The sequence below is a fragment of the Phalacrocorax carbo genome, chromosome Z (assembly GCF_963921805.1).
Source record: "Phalacrocorax carbo chromosome Z, bPhaCar2.1, whole genome shotgun sequence".
Taxonomy (NCBI): Eukaryota; Metazoa; Chordata; class Aves; order Suliformes; family Phalacrocoracidae; genus Phalacrocorax; species Phalacrocorax carbo.
This window is the reverse complement of record NC_087548.1, coordinates 79,077,739-79,103,099: the sequence shown is the minus strand read 5'-3', so window position 1 is coordinate 79,103,099 and position 25,361 is coordinate 79,077,739. Positions and strand designations below refer to the sequence as shown.

At 40.3% G+C, this 25,361-nt stretch overlaps 1 protein-coding gene across 4 annotated transcripts in view; it reads left to right on the top strand.

Moving 5' to 3' along the window:
* The first annotated feature begins 1,236 nt into the window (after positions 1 to 1,236).
* The window catches only part of HAPLN1 (hyaluronan and proteoglycan link protein 1), a 68,023-nt gene continuing 43,898 nt past the window's right edge, over positions 1,237 to 25,361 (top strand). Inside the window, exons 1-2 of one of the 4 annotated variants that reach the window (XM_064438478.1) lie at positions 1,237 to 1,317; positions 3,457 to 3,639. The gene's annotated coding sequence lies outside the window, so the exon portion shown is untranslated. Of the gene's footprint in view, positions 1,318 to 2,869; positions 3,640 to 25,361 lie in introns of those variants that run through there. The other 3 variants (XM_064438479.1, XM_064438477.1, XM_064438480.1) reach the window with 3 other exon arrangements.

The following is a 25,361-nucleotide window of genomic DNA, read 5'->3' as shown; positions in this document are numbered from 1 at the left end:
ACAACAGAATTTTATGAGCTAATTCAATTTCATTTCCATTTGTTTCGAATGTGCTGAGATGATACTTCTTCATCAATGATCTGGGGGGGGAAAGACTACCTTCATTTTGTACCTACTCAGGGAGTGCTGTGGACTCTCATAACAGTGGAGCTGGGAGGAATTTCCACATGCCACTGCTTTCTTTCCGCTTCTCCATCCATTAGCAAAAGAAGGGGTAGGTATTTCACTCATGCTGCTTGCGGCTTTACACAATATCCCAGCATTCTTTTCATATGCTTTTAGATGCCCAGAAACAGCATTTCACCCCCACTTGGCCCACGGTCGGTACAAGAAGATCTTGCTGCCTCTGTAATTTATAAAAACCCATGTTGTGTAGGCAACATTTAACACCATTCTATTAGCAAGTCTTCAGTGACATACTGTGCCAGAATTAATTTTAAGATATACTAGAAGGCTTTATGTTAAGACTTTGTGGTGTTTCATTCTCTAGTTACCTGCACCTGATTTATAGCTGGAAAATACAGTGAAAATCCATACAGGTTCACTTTCTGGGGAATACCTATTGTTTCTTTAGGTTTATGACTGTCTCATAAACCAAAAAATAGGGCCCCTAAAAGACTCACTGACACAAACCCCACAGCGTAAGCTTTAGGTCGAGGCGCCGGTGGTGTAGATGAGCTGGAGCCCGTCACCTCCCGGCAGCCAGCCCCGCCTCAGCGCAGCAGCTTTCCCCAGGCACGGCCATTTCTCAGCCGGCTCTTCCCGCGCTACAGCCGGCACGACCCTTTCCAGCATTCAGAGTATTTTAACTATTCTTAAGAGGAAAAAAGAGAGGGGGAAAAAGGCCGCTGCTGAGCACTTCAAGAAGAAAACAACAAACAACCCCAACGCCCCTACAAATAACACAAACAACCCGAAGGAGAGGGCCGGGGAAGGAAACGTCTTCACAAACAACGGCAGCGGAAAAACTCGGCGAAAGCCCGCCTCGGGTCACTTTCGCAGCGCTGCCCGGCGCGGGGAGCGGCGGGGACCCGCGCCTCGCCTCACGTCCCGCCACGGGACAGCCGGGGCCGTGGGCCCGCGGGGCCGCCCCTCTCCCCGGTGGGCAGGGACGGAACGGGAGGAACCGAGGCGAGAAGGGCCCCGAGGCGGGGGGCGGTGGCGGCCAGGCTGGGGACACCGCCGAGGCCGAGGCCGCTCCCGCCCCGCCGCCTCAGACCGGCAGCCCGCGCGCCGCACCACCACACGCCGCGGCGCCCGTATCCCTCCGCGCCCCGGGCCCGGGCCCGGGCCCCCCTCGCCCCGCCGCCGCCGGAGGTGTGCTTTCGCGCAGTGCCCCATCAAAGCTGCCTCTGTTATTGAAATATGAGGCCGCTTCCTCCGCGGCGGAGGCCGCTGGCGGGAGGCGGGGATGGGCCGGGCGGTACGGTCACCCGCTGCCCTGAAGAAACGTCTCTTTGTTCGGGCGGGAGGGGCTGGTCCCGTCCCCGGTCCCGTCCCCGGTCCCGTCCCCGTCCCGCCTCGCCTCGGGGCGGGGCACCCCCGGCCGCCCCACCCGGGCCTCCGAGGGTCCCCCCTCTGCCTCGACCCCGGCCCCGAGAGGGTGCGGGCGGCCCCGGCCGCACGCCCGGGGTGCCCCGGGACGAAGGGGGCGCGGGTCCCGCCGTCCCCGGGGGCCGCCTCAGGCCGGGCCGTACCCGGAGCAGACCCCGGAGGGGACGCAGCCGCCAGGTCCGTCCTTGGCGCCCGAAATGCCTCACTTGTGGCCGCCTGAACGTCGTTATCTGGCATCCGAGAAAAGCATTGCGCCTCCACCACCACAAACCGGCACCCCGGCACTTGTGGGCGCAGCCCTGTCCGTCTGTTTGCAGTTATTTTTTTCCCCCTTCCAGTGGGATCCGCTGTGAGGGAGCTGATGGGACACAGCAGTGGGTGAGCCCTGCCTGGGGACTCTGGTAAACCGGTGTCTTCAGGCGAGCTTTGGCACCAGGATGTGTTAGGTTCTGGCATTTCCTGATCAAGTAGGATTGATGAGCTGCAGCCTCTTTTGATGGTGCAGGCTGAGAGTTTGACACCCCACAATGATGAAAGCTGAGCAGGGTCCAGGCTGAAAAATGATGCTGGAGAGTTGCAGTGGATGTGACACAATTACATTCTTCTGTTTAGCATTGGAGAAAGGGGAAAAAAAGAGGATAACATGAATCAGCAAGGCTAAGTTGCCTATGTTACCTGTTTTTTTCTAATTTAGCAGAATTTATAGGTTGAGGGTTCAGGTGTACATTTCCTACCACTGTTGGGAGGTCATGCATCAAGTGCCCTATTGTTTTTTTCATGTGAAGGAAGAGCAACTACACCTGCTTTCTATTCAAATACTATTATCTGGGCCCCAATTTGCCAACCTGTAGTGCATCATCAAGGCATGGCCTTTTTTTTTTTTTTTCTTCCTTCTTTTCTTGTTTGATTTGGGGTTTTGGTTTTGTTTGACTGTTTTGTTTTTTTTAAATAACAGAACCATTTAGAGGTACAACAGTGGCAGCACCTTTTGTCTGCAGCTGTAAAAGGCAAGGTTTAGTGTGTGTATGCTTTTCATGCCACGGGATTTAGGGGGTTAAAGCACGGATTTTAGCAGAATCCTTCGGGTTTGTGTGTCTCCTGATGTGAAATGAACCATAATCCAGAGATTTTTGGTGCTGGCAGAGCACTTCGGCCCCAGGAGGTGTTTAGAAATTGCTTAAAGACTTGGGGCCAACAGTTGCCTGACTTTAGGGTTTTGTGATGCCAGTGCTGCGAGCAAGGCATGTTCTGTCTGTGGGGTGCAATAACAGAAGCTGGGCTTGTTTCCTGGATTAATAATTCGATTGGAAGTTGGGGCTAAAACAAAAACACAACAGCATCCTGTTAGGTCCAGCTGTTTCCACCCCACTACACACCCCCCGCCTTCCATGCATCACTTTCTCCCTGTCTGAAACCACGTTCCCACCCTTGGAGTTAATGGTAGGGTGGGGGGTAAATAAGCGGGGGCTGGGAGTGAGCGGAGGCAAGTGGTCAGAAGTATCATGTTTCTCAGGGTGTCACACACCTTAAAACCCTAAATTCAATGATCCCTTCATGAGGAACAGTACCAACTTTTTTTTTTTTCACTTTTTTTTTTTTTTTTTTAAGCCCGTGTAGTTTTTAGCTCGGGACTTGTGTGCGTTGTGAGAGGCTTTTTTAGGTGTGGATCTGGGAGGGCAGGACCTAAGGGGTGAGGACAGGGACCTGGAGGGACAGGGCAGCGTGCTGGGACAGAGTGGGTGGGTGTGGGTGTGTGTGAGAGAGAGAAACCGCGTGTGTGGGTTTATTTTTTCCTCTCATTCCTGGGGTCTGAATGGAAAGCATGTTGAGCTGTAATTAAGACATCTTGGAGGCGTACTTAACTCATGACGTGTTGCTTTTCTTTTCCTCTCGGTGAGAAAGTGGCTCTCCCCTGAATCAGGTCCTCTGCCACCCAGAGCCACAAAGAGACATTCGGGACATAGACACACACACGCACACACTGACTTAAGGTGAGCACCAAAAACTTCCTCTGCACTTCGCTGTCCTCTGTTTCAAACTGCTGGAGAGTTCTGAGAGCATCTCAACTCAGGAGCTCTGCGCAAGGTAAAAAAAAAATCAAACTTTTGGGAAAGTTTTTTACTCTTTTATTTCTCTAAATTGGATGGGGATCCAGTAAGCAATGTCTGTGGCATCAGCTCCAGGGCTGCACTGAAGGGATTTTCAAACGATCTAATTTGGCAGCTGAGGTGGGGGGTGAGAGCGAAAGACAGATTGAAACTGGCTAACTTCGATGTGTTTGACTTTAAGTGCTCTGCGTTACCAAAAGAGAGATCATATTGCAACTGCAGATTCCGTCTGAAAGACAAAAGTTCTATGCTTCTGCTCTGTGGCTTCCTCCTATGGGCTTATACATTTCACAGAGATTTGTCTTTCTTGAGGGATTTCTCCATCCAGTCAGATGCTTTTGGGAGTTTTTAAGATGTAGGAAAAGGAGGGTGATAGACTAAGCAAGAATTTCAAGGGCTGGAAGTAGATTTGCATAAAGTACTGACCATCCAGTTAGAAGGAAAAAGATTTTGATAAGATGTGATAAATAACATATTGATGTCTTATTTGGCCATTTATTGTCACAGAAAGCTCAAATAACATTTGGCACAGGTTTCTGTATTGTCTCCACTCACCAAGAAAGTTAGGATGCCACAGAATTTTCAATGTGTAGCTGCATATTAACTGGTACATGGCTATAATAACTGTATCATTTTACTGGCTGTTTATTTGATTCTGGGGGTCAAATACATACAAAGGTGTAATTCAAAATGTTTTTCATGGCAAAACTACTTCTGTGGTAGGTTTACATATAAAGGGTTGGAAAGCATTTGCATGTTCAAGTTAAGGACGTTTATTGCTAATTATATCATTAGAAAGGGGATTTATTACTGCTGGGATCTTTCAGGGCAGAAAATGTTGCCATATACGTTGCTGTGTGATGTCATGTAACTGATACAACACCTTCAGGAGACTCTGGGAACCTGGCAATGTGAACAAGGGAATCGTAGATTTTTAACAGCAGTGAGCTTGTATGGCTCGCAAGACTGTTTTAATGCCTCAATGTCGAAAGAAGTAGTCTGGAAAGATTCCTATTGTTTTGTTAGGAAAACATTGTATGATGTGGTAGTTGAAAACATAGATGCAGTGTAACTGGATACACACCCTCTCAATAAACACTGTTTCGAGAGAGAGAGTATTTTCAGCATGGTACAGAAATGCATCATAAACAGGAAAATTATTATCAGCTCCTATGGAGAGGGAACCAGGAGTCAGCAGTCTCACGCCAAGGCGTGTCATGCAGAATGCCAAATCCTCGTGCTACAAAGAGACAGTTCATGCTTCCTTGGTTTTTCATATCTAATGGAGGCAGATCTTCAACTCCAGTAAAGCATAGCTAAGTGGAGTTGCTCTGAATGCATTATCTGAGACTCTAACTGGTACATGCTTACCTGTATTACATTCAGTGACAAGGGGAAAGGGGAAAGAAGGAAGAACGCAGGAAGAAACAGAAAAAGAGAAAAAGTTGAGATACTTTTCAACACAACAGTTAAAGCAAAATGGGAAAAATAATTTTGTAGAGAGCAGCTTTTTCGAGTTAAATAAAAAAATGTCAATGTAATAATCAAGGCACTGCTGCTCTGCACTGAAATTGTGCCAGAAGGCCTGTCTTCCTAATAAGATTCCTGAATGTATAAGCAGATTCCAATAAGAAAGAGAAAAAAACCCTCTGTCATTATGAAGAAAAGTATTATCCACAGCAATGTCTTCTCCAGAGATGTGACTGACAGTGTAATTCACAGCAAAGCATCCTTTCATTATAAACCTAGCGGGTTCAGTTTCCTCTCATTTTCAGTTAGCATGGTTAAACAACCAGCAGCTACTAAAAACCCCTGAAGTAGTACAAAGGCCTGGGGCTGTGGGGGGAGAGGTTTCAGAAAAGCGTGGAGGGTTTCTGTGGCATGCCGCAGTGCACCTTTGTTTTTACAGTTTGTAAAAGTACGAGAAGCGCATTTTGTACTGCATGTCCTGAGCATCTCTGATTTTATGCTGCTGTGTGACTAAAACAAATACTTTTGTCCACTATTGGTCACAGTCTGGAGCCAAAAGAACTGTTATCAATACTTACTTAATCAAGTCACTTAACCTTCTTGCCCCTCAGTAAAAATCTGGAAATAATATTGACCAACCTTTAAAAAGCATTTTGAGATCTTCAGGTGCAGAGTGACTTTGCAATTACTTATATTTAAATATATTCAAAGTTTTCCAATTCACTGCAAGGATTAAAATGTGAGAACTGAAATTAATATTTTTCTGCCTTTCATTTGCCTTTTCACTGAAGCGGTAGTTAAGCTATCCTTGGAAGTTGAAATACTTTGCATTTCTGTTTCGTTGTAGACCTGACAGTGTATTTCATTACTTAAAACTCTCTGAAAATGAAATGATTGGGGAAAAAAAAAAACCTATTTTCATATGACAAGCTGCTTCTGTTGCTTGTGAGGAAGTATTAGACATTCTGTCTCCACTGTTAGTAACTGTAGCGTACAGTACTGCACTTGAAAAGGTAGCTTGTAACTTGTAGGTAACAAAATGTTCTTTGGGGTAAAAAAAAAAGCCTGAACATACTTAGGATTTCAATCAATGGTGTTTAAGGAGGATTAGAGGAAACAGCTGGCTAAACAAATATTAGGAGTAGAGTGGATGCAGCAGTATAAATTAATAATGCAGTTCTTTATCTGCTCTATGAATGGGAGGTTTTGTGGAGATAAGACGACCTAAACGTGGTCACTGTATGCCACCTAGTGGATATTGCAAATAGTCTTTCAAAAGATCTCTGAGAACGTCTGTAACTAATCCAGGGGCAATTTAAGAGTAAGCAGTTAGTTTTATTCGGTTTTACCAGTAAAAACGACCAGCTAGCACTTTTTTTCTTTCACAGATATTTTGGGGAGGCTCTTTATGCTTTTTAAGTGCCTGTTAGATCTGATAAAAATCAATTCAGCTTTTATTTAATGTAATTTGCCACTAATATCTATTTCCAAATAATTGTTAAATCATTCAGTTACAAATAACCACAAGTTAACACTTAGATTGACACACTGAGCTGTTACTGTAAAAGTGAAGAGATTTCTGTACAAATATTGTGGCAGGAGAAGCTATGTTCCGCAGTAAGGATTTCAAAGCTCCTTCCAAGACTCCTTTATTATGTAGAATCATAGAGTCACATAATGTCCTGAGCTGGGAGGGCCCCGCAGGGATCACCGAGTCCAGCTCCTGTCCCAGCACAGGACAGCCCCAAATTCACACCGTGTCTCTGAGGGTGTTGGCCAAGTGCTTCTTGAATATCGTCAGGCTTGGCACCGTGATGCCTCCCTGGGGAAATGTAGGATGTGCTTTTGTTAAACCCCCTTTTGTTTTGTCCCTGAATATTTTGTCAATGATGGGCATAGACAAAGAAAATGTCGCATCATTTCTGATGGCTAATAAAAGGTCACAAACCCTCTCCATCTTCTTTTTCTGTGTATGTCATTTTTCTCCGCCTTCCTCAGACCTCACACACACTTGTTGCTTGGACTGTCCTTTATCTTTATCAGGGAAGGGAAGATTGCTTTTTGGTCCACTGGATTGTTTATTCAGCAGTAGAGGTTCAGGTGCTGTCAATTCTCATAGGTCTAAAGGACCCCAAGAAACACAAAGTTTTAAGCAGGCATACATCAATCCAGATATACTTTGTGACTGTCTTTATGCTATGTGACGCACTCACTGCTGCCATTTCCTAAGCTTTTTTTAAAATTTCACCATGACCACAGCTTCCACTGCATTCATCTCCTAGGCCCCTAAACCAAGTGATGAATCTATGGTTCTGATCCTACATTTTTCAAGTAAGTGCCACAATGGCTACTGGAGCAAAGAAGTGCTAAAATACTTGGCAAAGCCAAGCTCCCTCAGCTTCACTTCCTCCTGATTTTCATCACTGTCTGAGCAGCAAATCAAATGGCAACATCATACTGAGCAGAACAAAAAATTTCTGTGTCCTTCTCATTCACTTAGCTTTGAAAACACATTTTTTTTGTTTCCTTTTAATGAGTACAACAGAGTGGAAGTCGTCAACATGGTCAGTGGCTCTGAAAACAAACATTTAAAGCATGCATTAAGAAGGCACAGAGCAGTAATCTGCACTGACTACTTTGAAAACTTTTCTCAGGAGTTATACGAAATATTGCCATAGAAGGTTGTTAACATGATGCATGAGTTAATGGCTAAAGGGAGAAGGAAATCTGCCTTTCCATTAATCAGGCAAAGTTTACAAATAAAAGTCGAGGAAGGTAAAATACCAGAGCAGGAAATGGGCTAATTGATTTGATGCTATGCTTCATAGGTGGCTACCTTTCTTTTTAGCTCTACCTGGCCTAGTACTGTGAATCACAAAGGCTGCTAATGGAATCAGAACCAAGCTGTATTAATGAGAGTCTTTGCAAGGCCACAGAGTATCTCCCAGACAAAGCTTTCCGCTAGTGTCACCAGCACAGAGTCACTGCCATTTCCTAGAGCAGGGCACATCAGATATTACAGCAGGATCTACATTGTTAATTGTCTGGCATAACAGAAATAAAACCATGAGACCAGAAGAATGTCCCTGAATATATCCCTCTTGCTTCAAAAAATGTCATCTTGGCATTTGTCTAATAGCAGAGGACCATTATCTTGAGACAGCTTGCCATTAATAATATCTCCTAATTACTTTAAATGCTTGCAGCCTACAAGGAACATATGGAAAATGGAGACAGGTTAGATTAGAAATGTGTTTGGCAGAAATCTAAGGAGTAGAAAACAAATGTTTCAAACTACTCCATGGGAAAAAGAATTAAAAGTTACTTAGAGGTAGTTCAATTTTGGGTTTGACAAATTTTGGTCCATACTTTTGCAAGTAGATGTATTAAGTTTGGGTTTGTTTGGGATTTTTTTGTATGCTGTATCATGTTAATTTACACTGCTTATGTTATGGTACCTGGTAACTCATCATCTGAGGTGTTATCAATAAGTATTAGTGCATTGCACCATGAGGTATATGGCCATATATTGTGATTAACATTTTTTTGCATTCAGAATTCCTTGCCTACAATAATGCCTATACACACAGAGAAGAGGTGGTCTGTGTGCATCTATGCCTATGTATGCGTGCATATAAATATATATACATGCTCATATGCCCTGTTAGAATATATGATCGATTTTTTGGAGCCTGGTGATTGAAAATTGATTGTGTAGAATGGCACACTGCTGTTGATATGTAGTTTTTAGCATACAGGCTATTACTCTCCATTGTTTTAAAACTGGCGATTCGTTGTTCCTCTAGTTAGTGGCTATCACTGCTCAACACTTGCATTTGGAATATCATATACACAAAAAGCATGGTACTATACCACTGTGCTGTGGGATTCTGATCCACCAAAACAATCTATAAGCAACTTTACTTACATTAGTAATTCAGTGAAATCAATAGAAACTCAGACAGGGCTCAGTGAATATAACTATTCATCTATTTGCAGAATGGCATCCATAACACATGGCTGATCAAAAAGCAGTACATAAAGCTCCTAACCTGCAAATCTGTTTAGCTTTACAGGCATGAGTACTGCAGTGATGTCAGTAAAGTGTTAAGTAAAACTGTGCACATTTACAAGGAGTAGAGGAATTAGGACCTGCATCTATGGTATCTCTCTGTAGAAGTAGTACATGTTTAATGCAGGGAAAAAACTTCAATTTCTAAAATAACTTCCCAAGCTATCCAACTGAACTGAATAACTACTCATCTATTTATTAATATTTGAGAAAATACATGCTACACCCCAAAATATCTATGCAGTAGTTGTCTTTTTCCATAAACATACTTTCAGGCAAAAGAAAAACCCAGCCGAGTCACATAGAAAAATACTGCCTAGAAATGGGAAAAGTACATTGCAAATTTTCCTCTTATGTAATGGCTGTGAAAACATTATAGTATGGGGTCCAACCAAGAGATTCATAAGAACTGTAACAGAGAAAAATAGTGTTACAGTAGGTGCAGTAGTTCTTTTACTGAAATTGCAGTGATTCACGTGTTGCAACTATAGCAGACAATAATGGTGCTGCCACCTTCTGATACACGCTGCTTATTGTCTAAGGTAATTTGCTCCCATTTTCTAACACCTGAGATGCTGTACATGCAGTAGTGAAGCTCTGCGGTTTTAATTTCATGCATAACCTGAAGGATTAATGGGCACATTGTTATTTTCAGATAAACTATGTTTCCAGATTTCCAAATGTCTGAAGCAAAATGTCAAGTTTTGCTGAGTCTTTGTAACTTACTTAACAGCATTGATTGTATAGATTTAAAATATTTGTATTAAGAGTGCTTCAGCTTTTATTAGCAATTCAAGCAGGCAGACAGGTTTTTTTGTTTGGTTTGGTTTTATGTTCAGATATTACTGTGTTTTTTTCTTTGATTGGTATGATTAGAACACATTTTCACTGGTGTACTGAAATAAACTATGGTTGAACTTGATGATCTTAAAGGGCTTTTCCAACCTAAATGATTAAAAAAACTGTATTAATGCAGTGACTGTGTATTCATTGTGCATGTGGTGGTCACGTATACCATGTCATGCTGTTCTGATGTACTTTGGGGACTTAATGGTCATTTCTTTGAGCCAAGAGACAGTAAAGATGCTGATCTCTCAATTTTTTTCCAGATTTTGGCCAGCTGAAACAGTGAGTAGAGTGGATGGTAATTCAGCTGTTATTTATAAAGATAACTACAGACAACTATGTTTTTGCTCTTCAATATTGATTATGGATTTGGTAAACCAGATTATAATCTGGCCACATTATATTGCACATCTGTTCTCTCACATGTGGTTGTGTATGAGAAAAGGCACAGAAATCAATAGATTAGCTGTAACTTTTGCTAAAAAGATGGGCTATCGACATGTTTTAGTGCCAGGGTAAGAGGCACCATATTCAGAGTCATTTGCCTAGGGGCTGGTGCCTGGTATGGCACACTGATGTGACTGTTCCCTGAGCTGGTTTGAAGTCACCTGGTCCCTTACGCCCCACACTTAAGGGAGAACATAGTACGAGACAGATGATAGAAGCGCTTAGCTGCGGCAGGAGTTATATGTCTTTCAACACAGGTCCCTTGAGCCTGTAAACCATGTGCCAGAGAAAAACCAGTTGCACTCCAGATGTGTGACATGCTGGTCTCATGCTGACAACAAAAAATATGAAAAGCAGGAAAGAGCAGGTAGAAGTAGAATGTATGTACAGGAGCCAAAGGTGCTGTGCAATTAAATAAACAGTGATATGCCCTGGGAAATCCAGCAGGACAAAAAAACAAAAAGGCAATTTTTAACCAAGAATCTCTCAGATGAGATCAAAAGAATAATAAAACATTTGTCTATGTGTCTGAATGGTTCTTTTTAATACCAACATCTGGTCTTTTAGCCAATAATACGTTGTTGCATCCAGTTTCCAAGCATTTCATTCTGTTTTTCCCCATGAGCAAGCTAAAAGAAGGATGCAACCATTACATTTTTCCAAAGCAATCTTCATATCTGATTGCATCTGCATTTTAATGTATGTTCCACTCTGATCAAATCAGACAATAAGAAAAAACCTTCAAATCCAGTAAGGCATTCCCCAGTAGGATGGGAGAATGATAGTGGCATGTATAAGATCTTCATAAGCAAGCTAGGAAGATATTGTCTTGATAAAACTAGTGTGACACATTTTCAAAACTGGTTAGGAAATCAATAGCTCACTGTGAAAATAGAAGCACACATCAAATGGGATTTTGCCAGGGCTAGTCGGCTTTGGTACTCATCAATATTTTTATTAGTAACTTGGATAATGGAATAGAAAATATGCTTAAGTTTTTAAAAAACACAAAATAGGGAGAGATTGCATTGTTTTGGAAGCTATGCTTTGAAGTTAAAATGTTCTTGACTAACTGGAAAAAAAATCTGAAAAAAAAATCTTTTTAGTAAATAGAATGTGATAAACTGAGGCAAAAAGAAAACAATCTACAAAGATGAGTACAGGTTAAGGATTCATTTGAGCTTGTTCTGGTGCTAGGTACTGCATCTTGAGAGCTGTATAGACCAGCTAAAGAAAAGAATAAGGAAAATAATAAAAACGACGTTTTAGAAAGGATGAGTTGGAAGAACCAACTGAAAAACTAACCTAGCCTAGCCTAGCCTAAAGATGAATGCACTGAAGGACAAGCATGATAATAGTCCTTAAGTCATAAAAAGATGCTACAAAGATAGAGTAAATCATCCGCTCCCTCTGTCTATAGCAGAGAAAAGGAGAAGTACTGGGTGCATATTGCAGGAAGAAAGACTGGAAAAAGAGATTTCTAAATGTTAAGACTGCTCAGGCATAGGTTGCCGGGAAAGCCTGTGTAGTCCCATTGTTTCAGTTTTCAATAACCTTTTAGACAAAATGGATGGAACTATGAAGGTGTTGACTCCCTTTGATTCTCTTTTGGACAACTTTTCTACCATTCTACTGAATTAGATAGTTTTGTCTGGGAGAAAAACTTTTGAATATTATTACTTGCTCCCGCATCTAAACAAGCAGGAGACTAACAAAACCTAAAGAGGTTAATGAATTTTCAGTTTGTGGCTCATGAACATAACTCTTTGTTCTTGAATGTAGTAACTCAAATACATGATCTTTGCAGATACGGTTGAGTCCAGTCTGGTTTCAAATATCATCTGGGTAAATGGAGCTTGAGAATTACTTATTTTTATCATGTACTGCAAATCTGAGATGAAAGAAGTGTCCTCATCTATGCATATCACTGGACAGGGTGATTCATTTTAGGTATCAGGTTCATAGAACTTTGGATTTACTTTTTTCAAGAAGCATCAAGCAGGAAAAAATTCACAGAGAATTATGAGATAATGTCACTGAAAAAGAACATTGCCAAGGAATAATGGTCGTCTATCAGAAAACTAAAGCTACCGCATTTATGGAAAACACTGTAAGTGTCAAGGGAAAGAACAAACATTTATTTCCAGACCAGGAGACATAGATCCTGTCAAGTCATGTTGTAAGGGTGACTTATTTTTGGTGCATTTGATGACTGATGCAGATTCTATTATTTTATCTGAGGAATGATGGTTCAGGACTGCACCGTTACTGAATTACTGCAATTTGTTTGTTTGGACTTCAGCCTTATTCTGACATTATAGTGGGGAAATGTGACTTTTTGTTTCTAGTTGATGATGAGTTTGAGCAAATCTATATTTACATCTGTGACTTGCATTTTGCAAAATAGTCATCTCAGAAAACAACACTCCTTCTGCGGACAATTATATTCATTGAATCATTTTTATTTATTTTCTTATTACTCCAGAAACTGCCATGGAACTATGATTTACAGTTTTTATGGGTTTTTAAAAAATATATATTAGTACCAACTGTCCAGTTTATATTGAGTTTCTCACATAAAAGTTATATAAAATCTTACAGATGTAGTGTAATAATGGAGCCCATATGTTGGAGGGCAAGAGCTCACCCTAACAAATATCTCTAAAGAGAGGGAGATGGGGGTCTCCAATGTGAAGCACACTGTCTTTGACTTCCTTTGACATCAAATAGCCCATTTAGCATATTTCTTATACCAGGCTTGAACATGGCCTAAACTATCACCCAAAGTCCTTAGAAATCCAGGGTCTTGGTTCAATAAATTTTGGCTTTCTTCTAAGTTCACAGAAATGCCACCTATTAGCAATGGCTCTTTTGGCAATGGATTCACAGTCCCATTGTGTCTAGTTCAGGGAAATTTATAGATAGTCTTTGTAGTTTAGAGGAAAACCAGAAGTAAGAATACGCCTCTTCTTTTGCAATTAAAGGTTTGCAAGTTACCGTGCAATGTGCAAATAAATATGAACAAAAGGACAAATTAAACTTGTCGACAGCTGTAACATTTTCTTCCTATGTTTTTAGGATGCATATTGTCATTTTAGGAGATCTTGCAGATCTGAAAAAATTTTAAAAGGCAATTCTGATTCTCTATAAGCTCTTCCCAGACTTCAGTAAGGACAATATAGCACGAGGGCAATACATGTGGGCTTACCTCAAGGAGAATTTGGTTCATATTCCTCTGTCATGGAAGCTTAAATATGGCAGATAGCCTAGAAATCATAACAGTCGACTCTTGCAATTCTCACAACATTTTATAAGTTTGTTTTATTAGGTCACCAGTTTTAAAGTCATAATATTAGATGAGAGTCTTGACTCTCACAAAAAAGAAGTCTTTTTGGTCTTTGTGCTTACAATGGAAAGCTTGAATATATAAGCTGCAGAATTAAAATAGAGAGTCCTAACCTCATGATTTGGTCTAGCAATTCTTTGTATCACTGGGTTCAGTGAGACTGGAAGGGGCATTCTCATCTTCAGTGATGCCCAATGATATGAACACGAGGCAAGGGGCCCCCACAAAAATATCAGAAATTCTGTTTAAGCATAAGAGAAAACTGTTAAGGTGACTGATCACTGGAACAGGTTGCCCTGAGATGGTGGAAGCAGCTCCATTCTTGGAGACAGTCCAAACCCAACAGGACACAGCCCTGAGCAGCCAGCTCTACCTGACCCTGCTGTGTGCAGCGTGGCCGGACTAGACTCCTACAGTCAAACTCATATTTGTTCATGTATCACCTAGACTCACTGTACTGAAAAGGAGTCATTAATTTTAGCTAAAAAGGGCTGTGGATTCTTTCTTGGCTGCTTGGATATACAAAAGCACAAGAACAAAGAAGGACGTGATATTACCAAACAGTGTCAAACCTCCACTCTAGCAGCATTTTCCAATGCCATTCAAGGAAAGAGGAAGAAGGGCAAAAGTAACAGGAAAGAAAGAGTAAAAAATATCAAAATTGCAAAATTGTTTTTTCTCAGACAAGAACAGGGAGGGGTGAGCAGAAAACTTGCCACTTCTGTGCATGGTAACTACTGCTGTCAAATGTTGAATAGTCCCTAAAACTGTTTAGCTGAATCTAGCAAAGGAAGCAAAGAGAGACAGGGTACAGAAAACATGAGGCTCATTTACACTGTGTTTCCCAGTTGCCTCTTCAGTTTCCTATCATGCAGCCCTTAATTGCTCTTGTCTTTGACCTTTAATGCAATTCTCCAGCACTAAACTGATCAGCATCTCTAGATTGACTCATCAAGCTATGGGTACTTCATGGTTGATTCAGTGCTAAAGGGCCTTTTGAAGTGTTATCTTTTATCTCAAATTGACTTCAAATATATTCCATATAGTGTATTGCTTGGACAGTGAGGAATGAACAAACTGATTTGCCTATGATTCTGACCTTTGCTTTCCTCCTTCTGAAATAAAATCAGAGTTGAGGATAGCCAAAGGTCCATAGCCACAAAATAGACCATTAGGGATAAGTTAGTGCTTGCTGTATCCTTTTAATAGTGTTTGTCATTTCACTGCTGCAGGAATTCTAGAATGATTACAAGTCAGTCAACTTTATTGAAAATCTGAAGACCAGCACCTAACTGCTTATATCTCCCTGCCATGGAGACTGAGAATTTCTTGGTGCATAATGGAGTGCCCACAAAAGATTTACAGGGAATCTTTATTGCCATCTTAACTCCTTGCTGTTTGAAGGGACAAACTGTGGTTGCTGTACTAACAGAGAGGATGTAACACAATATCAGCTTGAGATTCAAGCATCTGAAAACAGATATTAATTGTTATCTTTTAATTATGCATTACTTGCAACAGGGAAGAAAGTATTACTGAGTAGTTAAGAAGTTTTACAGTAAAGGTATTTTACTGTTGGTTGAGAAGCATAGTTTCAGTTCCCTGCTCAGACTTAAATCCTGGCATGACCTTGACTAAGCTGGGAGCTCTTAGTCCTTCATTCCTCCATCTATAAAAATTGGATGATAAAACTTCCCCTCTTCACGGGGATGGTATAAAGGTACAGGTATTCATGTAGGCAAACTCATTACTTTATCTGCTAGTGGTATAGAGCCAGCTATAAAATGTGGCTGTGCAACCTGTTCAGTCAAGTGAAGCATATTATTACCTCCAGCTCAGTGCCATATATATTTCATCTTGTGACACCATCCCAGAAAGTGTATAGTTGCCTTCATGAAAGCCAGTCTAATCCTGACCATCTCCAATGGCTTTGGGAGGGATTATAATAAAGGAAATCCAGAGGAATCAAACAGAGAGTACATCTATATCATCAACTGTTGCTCAATTGATACCATGTCATTGTTTTTATGCTAAGCTCATGCTTCCAAAGGGGTTTATGAGCTTTTGCGCAACACTGAATCACAGCAGGCTAGCCCAAAACAAGAATTCCTCCAGAAGCTGGATCGGATCTCAGCATTCATATTGCTTGGGGCTGTCATCTTCTGTAGTACTTCAAATAGTCATTATTCCAAATAAAGAAGAGATGCCTGCATTTTAAAGACTACAAGAAAGTAAGAGGATGAAAACAGGAATGTAGGTAAAGAAAAGAATTTAGATAGCCTGAGGGTACTGGGAATTGCATAGTTTAAAAAACAAGTCATATTCTGCCCCCAAAACTTTTCTATTTGCTTCTAGAAAAAATACAACAAACTACACAGAGTGTAGAAGATGTGGAAACAACACAAGAACCTACAAAAAATTCAGCTTGTCACTTATATCTATACACAGTTTAGTGACCAAAGTTAAAACTAAAAGAATACATATAGTAATAGAATTTAAATATGGAAATTTGTACACCTTTTTCAATGCAAGGGAACCCCCATTATTCACCTTGTTTAAGATATATTGTATGTGAATGCTATGCATTTGCTTTACAAAGATGTAAATGTCTACACAGGTAGAAGGCAAATAAAAATCTGGTCCAAGTGCTTTGAGCAATGAGGTTATTGTTGCATATGAAGAAGACAAAAAAGGCAGGTTTGGCTCACGCTTTGTTGAAAATAGTCATGTAACTTTCCATTGTTTACTTCTTCAAAGGTTAATACAGCAGATTGAAAATGTTAAATAATTACTGTAAAGATTGCATATGCTAATGTCTTCTGGTTCATTGAGTCAGAGGCCAATAATGTTCATTTTGATTTTCTGACTTTATCCTCCCTTTAAAATATATATTTATATATATATTATATAATTATATATATTTATATAATTATATAAATATATATATTTTTATATTTTATAATCTGGTATGATTAATTTATAAATTCATAGACTTAATGGGAATACTTTCAGGTATTTCTTACTGCATATTCAAAGCAGGTAAAATTATTTCATATGCTGGCCAACAACATGATCTGTCATGTCAATATATCTTGTATTCCATCCTAGCTCCTTGAGTTAGATGGGTTGCTACTGTCATAAAGGTTTTATTTCTCCATGTGCTGAAGGAAGGATTAATTTATCAGAGTATGTGATCTTCTCTGTGTCAAAGCATTGGAGGATTGTTAATTCAAGTTAATTTAAAAGAAATCTTATGGCTCTTGTTGTTTGTACAGATCCATTAGGCAGAGAATCTTAAATACACCAATATATACAGATGGGGACTAATTCCATTTACAGTGTCTATGCAATAACTGCATCCTGTGCACTGCTCAGAGATATTGTACAAAGTCACCGTGAGACTCAAATAACAGAACAGCATGGAACAGTTTGCCAGAAAACATTTTCAGGTCAGGATATTGCACTGCTGAAAATGTTCACTGATTTTATAGCATATCACTACAGTAATCTGTGGATGTCTCTTTTGAAATTAATAACCTTTGCTTTAGTGACCAAGACTTATAGACAGTGTTGTTTATCCACTCCTCTTGCATGCTAAAACCCAAACATTTGTATTTGACAGTACTCACTACTCTGTTTTGCCAACCCCAAAAAGTTAGATCACTTTTCCTTTTTTCTGATGGCCTGCAAAATGGACGCTGTGTGTACAGATATTAGGAACAGGGCTGTGAGCAGCCTGATCCAGCTGAAGATGTCCCTGCTCACTGTAGGGGGGTTGGACTAGATGCCCTGGAAAGGTCCCTTCCAACCTAAACCATTCTGTGATTCTATGATTCTATGATGATTATCATCTTTATCCTTGTAAAACATTAAAAACCTGCGGTCTCAAATACCTTGATATACTTTAGAAAAGTTTACCATAGGTTTTTTTGTTTGGTTAGTTAATTTTTTCATAGATATTTCTTTTTCCCAGATAGTAGCATTGTTTTAGGTGTTTTAGAACATCCAGAGGATCTATTTCTAGATGTCCTAGGAAATGCTAGGTAGTTAGATTTTATTCCCTTATTTTTTTACCATGTAAACACAAGAAGAGAGAACTTTTAAGCTGGAGGTGAACATGCAGGTGGAAGCACAGTGGAAAACGGTTAAAAAGTTTTCATGAAGGGAAACAAAGCTTCTGAGGAAAGGTAAAAAAAATTAGTTTGGCTAAAATCACAGATGACTAATAAAGTGAGGTGCTTAACAGCCACAAACCTTTGAAGTGAGCACAGGGAGGTTAGATATTAAATCAAAAGATACTGCACCATAGTCCTGGGTGTTCTTTCTTCCTGGAGTTTACTGCTTGTTATGCCATGGCACAGCAAGGAACTGCACTGTATTGCTCACTGAGCAGCAACTGTGAGGCCTTTCCCTGCCAACACATCTTTTATTTCCTGCCTGAATAATATGGAAAAAGTTTCTTATAAAATTTTATTAAAAGGTAAATAAATAGTAAATAAATGGTAGAAGTGATGAAGAATTATAAAGAAAGAAATCAGTTAAAGTCTAAATATTGTTTCTGAATTCAGAGTACACAATGAAAGTCTATGTTGTAGTCAAGGTGCTATTTATAGCTCGTACGTTCAGAGTTTACACAAGAAATGAGTTTATAACGGAAAGTATGTCAGGTTATGAGTGTGCCAGTATCTTTTTTTCCAACAAAGTCTAATTTGAGATATTTAAACAGAGGTGTTTGCAGTAGAAGACTAGTGTTGAAGGCTTTTTTTTTCTTTTCTTATGACCAATTTGAAATCCTTCATAATATATGTGTGCCAGTCCTTTTATAGTAAAAATGAAGGGAATTTCTTGGCTCTTAAATAGCATCTGGCTTTACAGCCTTTGATGTCCCAGTTATAAAATAGAGGTCACCCACTAACTCACATAGCACAGCACATTCTCAGTTCTTTCTCTGATTTTGATTTTCTCCTTTTGCTCTCATTCTGCTCCCAAGAGCTGCGATCTGTTACAACCACCCTCTGCTTCATGCAGAATGGTCTGTCGGCTGGTGACTTGTGGATATGAATGTTACCTTGACCCAGTCTCTATTCCTCTTCCCCCACTTGTTTCAGCAGGGAACCTGCAGTCCTTCTTGCAGTCATATTTTTACCCTTACTGCCAAAGTCTAGACTACAATCTGCTTTGCTTATTATAGCATTTATGCATTTAGAGCTGCGTTACAGTGGAGGAAGAGCTGTCTTCCCTTGGGTGATTCATGTAAAGCACACCTAGAACCGAAGTCCCAATCAGCTGCTTAGCCGAAAATTGTTCCTCTCCTCTCCCTCAGCTCCTTGCCCACATTCTTGGAGAAAAATCTGGGGGGGGGGGGGGGGGGGGGGGGGGTTTGCTGCAATTTCTCTTCCCTTCCAATAGAAAAGAAAGTATCACATTTCCTTAATTGTTTTTCCCTGCAAGCACATCTGAGCCACCATGACTTCCTGAGAGTAAAATGCCTCTGGTACCTAACGGCACGGATTGTTCCATCTTGACACCAACAAAGATCAAAGTTAAATGATGCAAGTTAGTCTAGAAGTGCAAGGAAAACGGTCCTTACTCTACATTTATATAAAACAGATCCATGACTATACCTCAAAAGATGTGTCATGTAAATTTCAGATCAAAATAGCAGGGTTCAAAGGCATTAATTCTATGTAGTGTAATCTTTTAGTGGCATGTTGGAGGTGTGAAATTGTTCTTCATTAAATGCAGACTTTATGTGCATGCTTTTATGTCTATGTCAGATTTAATTGGAGGAATGACCTGATTTTGTAGAAACAGATTTCTACTATCTACAGTGTTTCCAGTGAGACTAGATTATTAAAATGCTCATTTATTATATTTATGCTTTTCAGATTATTTCATTCTGAGGCTCATGAAAGTACTTTTAAAATACTATCAATTCCTCAAACTGACCAAAAGAATAGGCTATTTTATAAGATTATTATCATGTGTCAGCCAATTCAATGACATTTTTTAATCTTCTGCTAATTTCAGTGACATTTTCTTTACTACTCTTTGCTATAGTACTAGCTATGGCCCCTAAAATTACTAACTCTTCTCCCTTTGGATGTGCAGTCCCTGTGAGAATGTTAAAATAGTTACTGTACATGAAAAACCCATTTTAGAAACAGATTAATCATTACACTAGTATGAAGGAGGGGTGAGCATGGAGGTTGCATCTGGGACCTGTCCAAGTCCATCCCGTGAGTTTCCAGTCCCAGAGAACAGCAAATTCATAGTTTATGAATAAATATTCACTTTCTGCCTGGGATCCATAATAACTGCATAAGTAGTCATTCATTTTTTCAGAGCAGATAATAATGTGTCTTGATGCTTCAAGAATAAAAAAGAGATTATTTTACTGCAGACTTTGTGTTTGGTAATTTCTCCCCTTGCCTCATGTAGGCAACTCTAGAAAGAGGATGACAAAATTCCTGCATGCTGGTTTATCTCACCAGCTTTTACTGGAGCAATCACATCAGCCAGAAACATATCTTGCTTTATCGGAGTATATTCAGCAGCCAAAGTTTGAATGGTCATCCACACATATGTGGACATATACTTGTACATATACTTGTACATATACTTGTACATGTACACATACGTATATACACATACGTAGATATGTGTATATATATATGCAGCATTGTGTACGTGCAGTGGGGGACCTAAGACGGTTTTCACCTTCTTTCCTGTTGTGGCTCAGGCAGAGCATCTGCCCTCCAGTTCGCAGCAGTAGCAGCTACTGCAGCAGCAATACCCCATCATGGCCAAAGCAGGGGCAAGTTGCTGAGCTGGTTCAAGCATGCAAACCATAGGCTTTCTGCAAGGCAGCCATGGGCACAGGAGAGCAGGACTCTAGGTCTGTAGTTGCTCCATAGGTCACTTGTCCACTGCGAGATGTACCACTGACACAGTTGCACAAGTGTAAGAAACCTGTGCTTTCTATAATAGAGTTCTCTTTGCCCCCCAACTGCTATCAATTATGCACTTGGAGGCCTTTTTACCTCTTACAGCTATGCCTACATTAGGCCTGTCAGCATTGGTCCGCCTATCTAGCTAAATCAACAAATCTTCTCTACTGTAGATTAAATTTAATTAGGGATTAGCACAGCTCCCAGTCTCTTGTTTGGCAGCCCTCAGGCTGGAAGGTGGAGCTCTGTTAAGGTTAGTTTATGGAGGCCTTCACAGGGATAGGTTTGGGTGTTTTCGGCTTTTTTTTTTTTAACCCCTGCTATTTGACTCTTTAAAAACCCTGCCCTGGCAAAACAGCCTGGACAATGGCATTTAGACTGCAAACCCTAACATTTGGATGTAAATGAATCTGTGCATTTGGCCTCTGAGAAAGAAATGAAACTGAGCTGACCCTACCAGATTGAAACTACTGGTAAGTGAGAGATCCTAGAACAGTGCTCCATGCCCAGTGTCCTCTGCAGTTTATGTAGCTTGGGAAATTTCTACAGTCACTGGGATGAAAGCTGGCTTAAATAGAAGCCAGTATCTCTGTTATTTTATTTGCTAATTTATGGTCCTAACTTCTAAATGCAATAAATTCTGACATTTGGCACAGATCTCTTCAGGTCTGACAAATACTTAAGGCAGGTGACGTTACATGCGGTGTGGAGAAAGATTACAGTTATTCCATAGTATACACTATGGAGCATCTGAGAATAAATGAGCAGAAATACCTTTTTCCAGGGAAATCCTTAGTAGATCCTCCTGTTTTCTTCTCTTCCCTGTGGGGCAATGAAGGCTAGCAGCAACAACCCCTGCCATTAGCACACTACAGGGAAAACCGTCCTTTTTCCACTAGCAGCACTTTGGGGCAGGGAGTCTCCACTCAGAGACTTTTGGAGAGGAGCAATGCATTGTTTCCACAGCTTTCCAGTTCTTTACCCCAGGCCACAGTTTTAATACTACTGTTTGCAGTGAGCGAGCTTACTATGGAAATTTTCCTGTTGTCCTCACAAGCTGTTTGTCACTTTAGTCCCTGGGACAGGTACTTAATGTGAAAGTATCTGTGAAGCTTTGGTAACTGAAAAGATCATGAGAAGAGCCATACTGTGTCAAGGCAAAAGTCAGCTTTGCTCAGTGCCCAATGATTACCTGCAGTAATTGCTTAGGGAAAGAATATATATTACAAAAAAATGGGTGGGAAATAGTGCAGATCTTCTCTGGCTCATGTTTCCAACATCTTTGTAAGAGATCCCTATCTGTAGCATAATGACTGTTCCTAGGATTCCCACAATCCTTCACAGTGTGACAAACCCTGCTTCATAAGCAGAGCTTCTCTTCATATTCACATGTGAGGATGTGGATTGGGTAACACTGGCTGGAGGGTCTTCAAAGCCTTGACAAGTGCTATTCTAGAACTGGGAATTATGTCTGTGAAGTTGAAACAGCCTGCATAATCCTGAGGACATTAAAGCACCAACAAAAGCTGTGCATTTATTCTGAATAAATGTAGAAATGCTGATCCCTGCAATTAACTTGGCTGAGTGGCACTTGCAAAAGGTATGTGAATTCTATCTGACATTTATTTAAATTGGATAGCCTACTCATGTATCTTTGAAACACCATTCATTTTTCAGCCTACCAGTGTTGTGGGTATTCTTGTTATTGACTAAGCAAGGATATGGCCTTGTCTGGCATAATTCAAATCAATACAATTTCTTTGTTAACTGAATTTTACAATTCAGAGATTGTCAAGAAAACCTGCTGTTGGGTCTATGGGTTCTTTCTGAAATCTACACAGGTTTACGTTACCTGCAGGACTGACCAAAAGCCAATGGATATTGCTGGCAGCCAAAATAAATGTCAGAACAATTCAACAATGACAATGGTTTTTTAAAAATTACTTCTGTTTCATGTCATATTTCAACAAATTAAAACCCTTCCTTAGTCTTTTGTTCTCACAACCTCTGCCTTTGTGTATACTAAACTCAGCTCTGTGCTGTCCAGCTTTCAACACATTCTTTTCCTTAATATATGCTTATATGTTACTTAATTTTGTAATGCAGAATGTAGGTGTTTCCTGGATATAGATTCTTCAGTCACATCTTCCTATATCTGAATGTATCTGAATCTAAAATATTACGTACTTTTGTTTTCATATGAGGTGCACCAAACTGCATACTCTGCAAGCTTTTTTGCTTACACAGCCTAAGAGTTTTATTTACCATGAGACGTTCTGCATTATGATTTATCAAACAGTCATAAATTATTCAGTTAATCTTAATTTTATATTTTACATTTTCTGAAATCTACTCAAACTATTCTACTATTTCCTTATGAGGATGTTAAACCAGGATAGTGTGTTTGGAGGAGCTCCTGTATTCTTTTCATATTATGTCTTTGATTTACAAGTGTATGTTGAAATTCTCTTTATTTTCTCAGCTACATATCCTGAGTCATTCCTCTTAGTGCTCCGGAGTGGAATTGGAACTGCCATTTTCCTTTATTTTTACTTCATCCTAAATCTCAAAAGCACCACAACTAAAATGCGTTGTGGAAAGGTTGCATTGCCCTACCACACCTCTGGAACATAAGAGCTGTCTTCTTCACGTTTTGCACATAACGGCTGCCGCAGACAGAGCCAAACCTTCCATATGACTGAGCATTGCAAAAGCCAGGCCATTAAGCCAGCCACATGTGTCTCCATTTCATTTGCAGATATTTAATGATCTGTATCAAGGACAACAGCGTTGTTACATAAAGCATGGAATCTACTTAGGAAATTACAGTAGTCAGATACCAAGGCAGAATATTAAAAGCTGTTTTGAGGTATCTCGCAGAAGTCCCGAGGATGAGAAAGGTGCTTTGATGCCAGTGCTATTACTGAGAGCATGTCTGTAGCTGCATTTGGAGCAATAGGAAGCCCTGTCTATATATTGGATCATATCATTAATAGCAGTAGCCAGAAGAGTTTGTACCTGCCATAAAAGGAAAGAAAACAATTCTGCTTGAAATAAGAATTGATTAACCTGCCTAAACTGAGGCCTTTGCCAAAAGCTAGATATACAAGAACAAACAAAAGGGATCCCGTGTCATAACCTAGTCCTCTTCTATCCAAGTTGCCTTTCATCCCAGGCAGTTTTTCATAGAGCAAGTTAGTTCTGATTTAAAACTAGCTGTGTTTCTTTCCTCCCTGCTAAAATGTCTTTAGGAAGACTGTGGTGTTTTTCTACAGCTTAAAATAATTTAATTTCCAGTTTAAACTTATTTATGGGCCCACTTGTTCTGGTCCTAAATTTTAGCTGAAATATCCTTTTTCTTCTCTGGCATTTACTCTGTGATATATTTATAGAGAGCAATTATATCGTTGCTCAGCTGTGTTTTGCCAGACTAACCAAGACAAGCTCTTTTGGTCTCCTTTTATAAAACAGGCTTTGCTTTCCTCCAATTGCCCCAATAAACCCTTGCCTGTATGTGGCCCATTTTAAGCTGCTTCCTCCTAATCCCATAGGACGAGGGATGCAGGCAGTATGTCTGGAGTTGTTGCCAGTGGTATGGAGCTGGAAAAGAGATTGCCAAGGTGATAGTGCTGCCAAGTGGTCAGTCCAGCTCTGGCAGCTCCATTGCCAAAACTTCCAGTTTCTATTGCAGCACTCATCTAGTTAACCAACCACTTAATCCGGTACCACGTGCCGATTCTGCTCCATACAGAAAAAGCCTTTGACATTTTTTCATCCACAGGTTAAATCAGTATGTATTACTTTCTGTGCCAGCTCATTAATGAAAATACTCCATGTAATAAGTCTGGTCCTGAGATTGTTCCTTGACCTCATCTGGTGATGCCCTGTAGCAAAACTTTGAGTTTCAGCACAGCTATAATGCCATCTATCTTTTTTCAAATTGCCTTTATTTAGATAAATCATCTTACAAACATCCATGATCTTAAAAATGTTTATTATTTATTTTCAATATAATGTATCTAATGTGAAGTTAACTAAACAGTCATATGACTTGTGTTTTTCTGGTGCTCTCAGGCTTAATATATTGCAATGAAAAATATTTAAGAAAAGTAGGGAGAAACCTGGTACAAGTAGACGTCTGCATCTGTGTCTGCATGTATGCATATGGTTAGCTATCACACAGTGCTTCAGCATGTGAAAGTGTGTAGTGTCTGTAAGCGGTCTCCTTATAAAGAAGTCCCCTTCTTTTCTAGATACTGATACGTCTCATTGCAGCAATGTGAGAGCTCCTTCTAACTAAATATATTCACTTCCACAATACCCTCTGAGCAACAGAAAATACTGTTATGCTGTGTCATGGATAGCGAGCTAAAATAATGAAAACTAATCCACCCCACCACTTCCACACACCCCAAGATCCCACATGAAGGGTAGAGAGGGCAGAGTTGAACTCATATCCCCCAAAGTCTGAACTCATGCCCTAACCTCTAGACATTCCTCCTCTTTAGAATAACTGATCTCAGTAGAAAGTATGTTTTGCCATCAATTGCTATTAATTCAATTAAAAT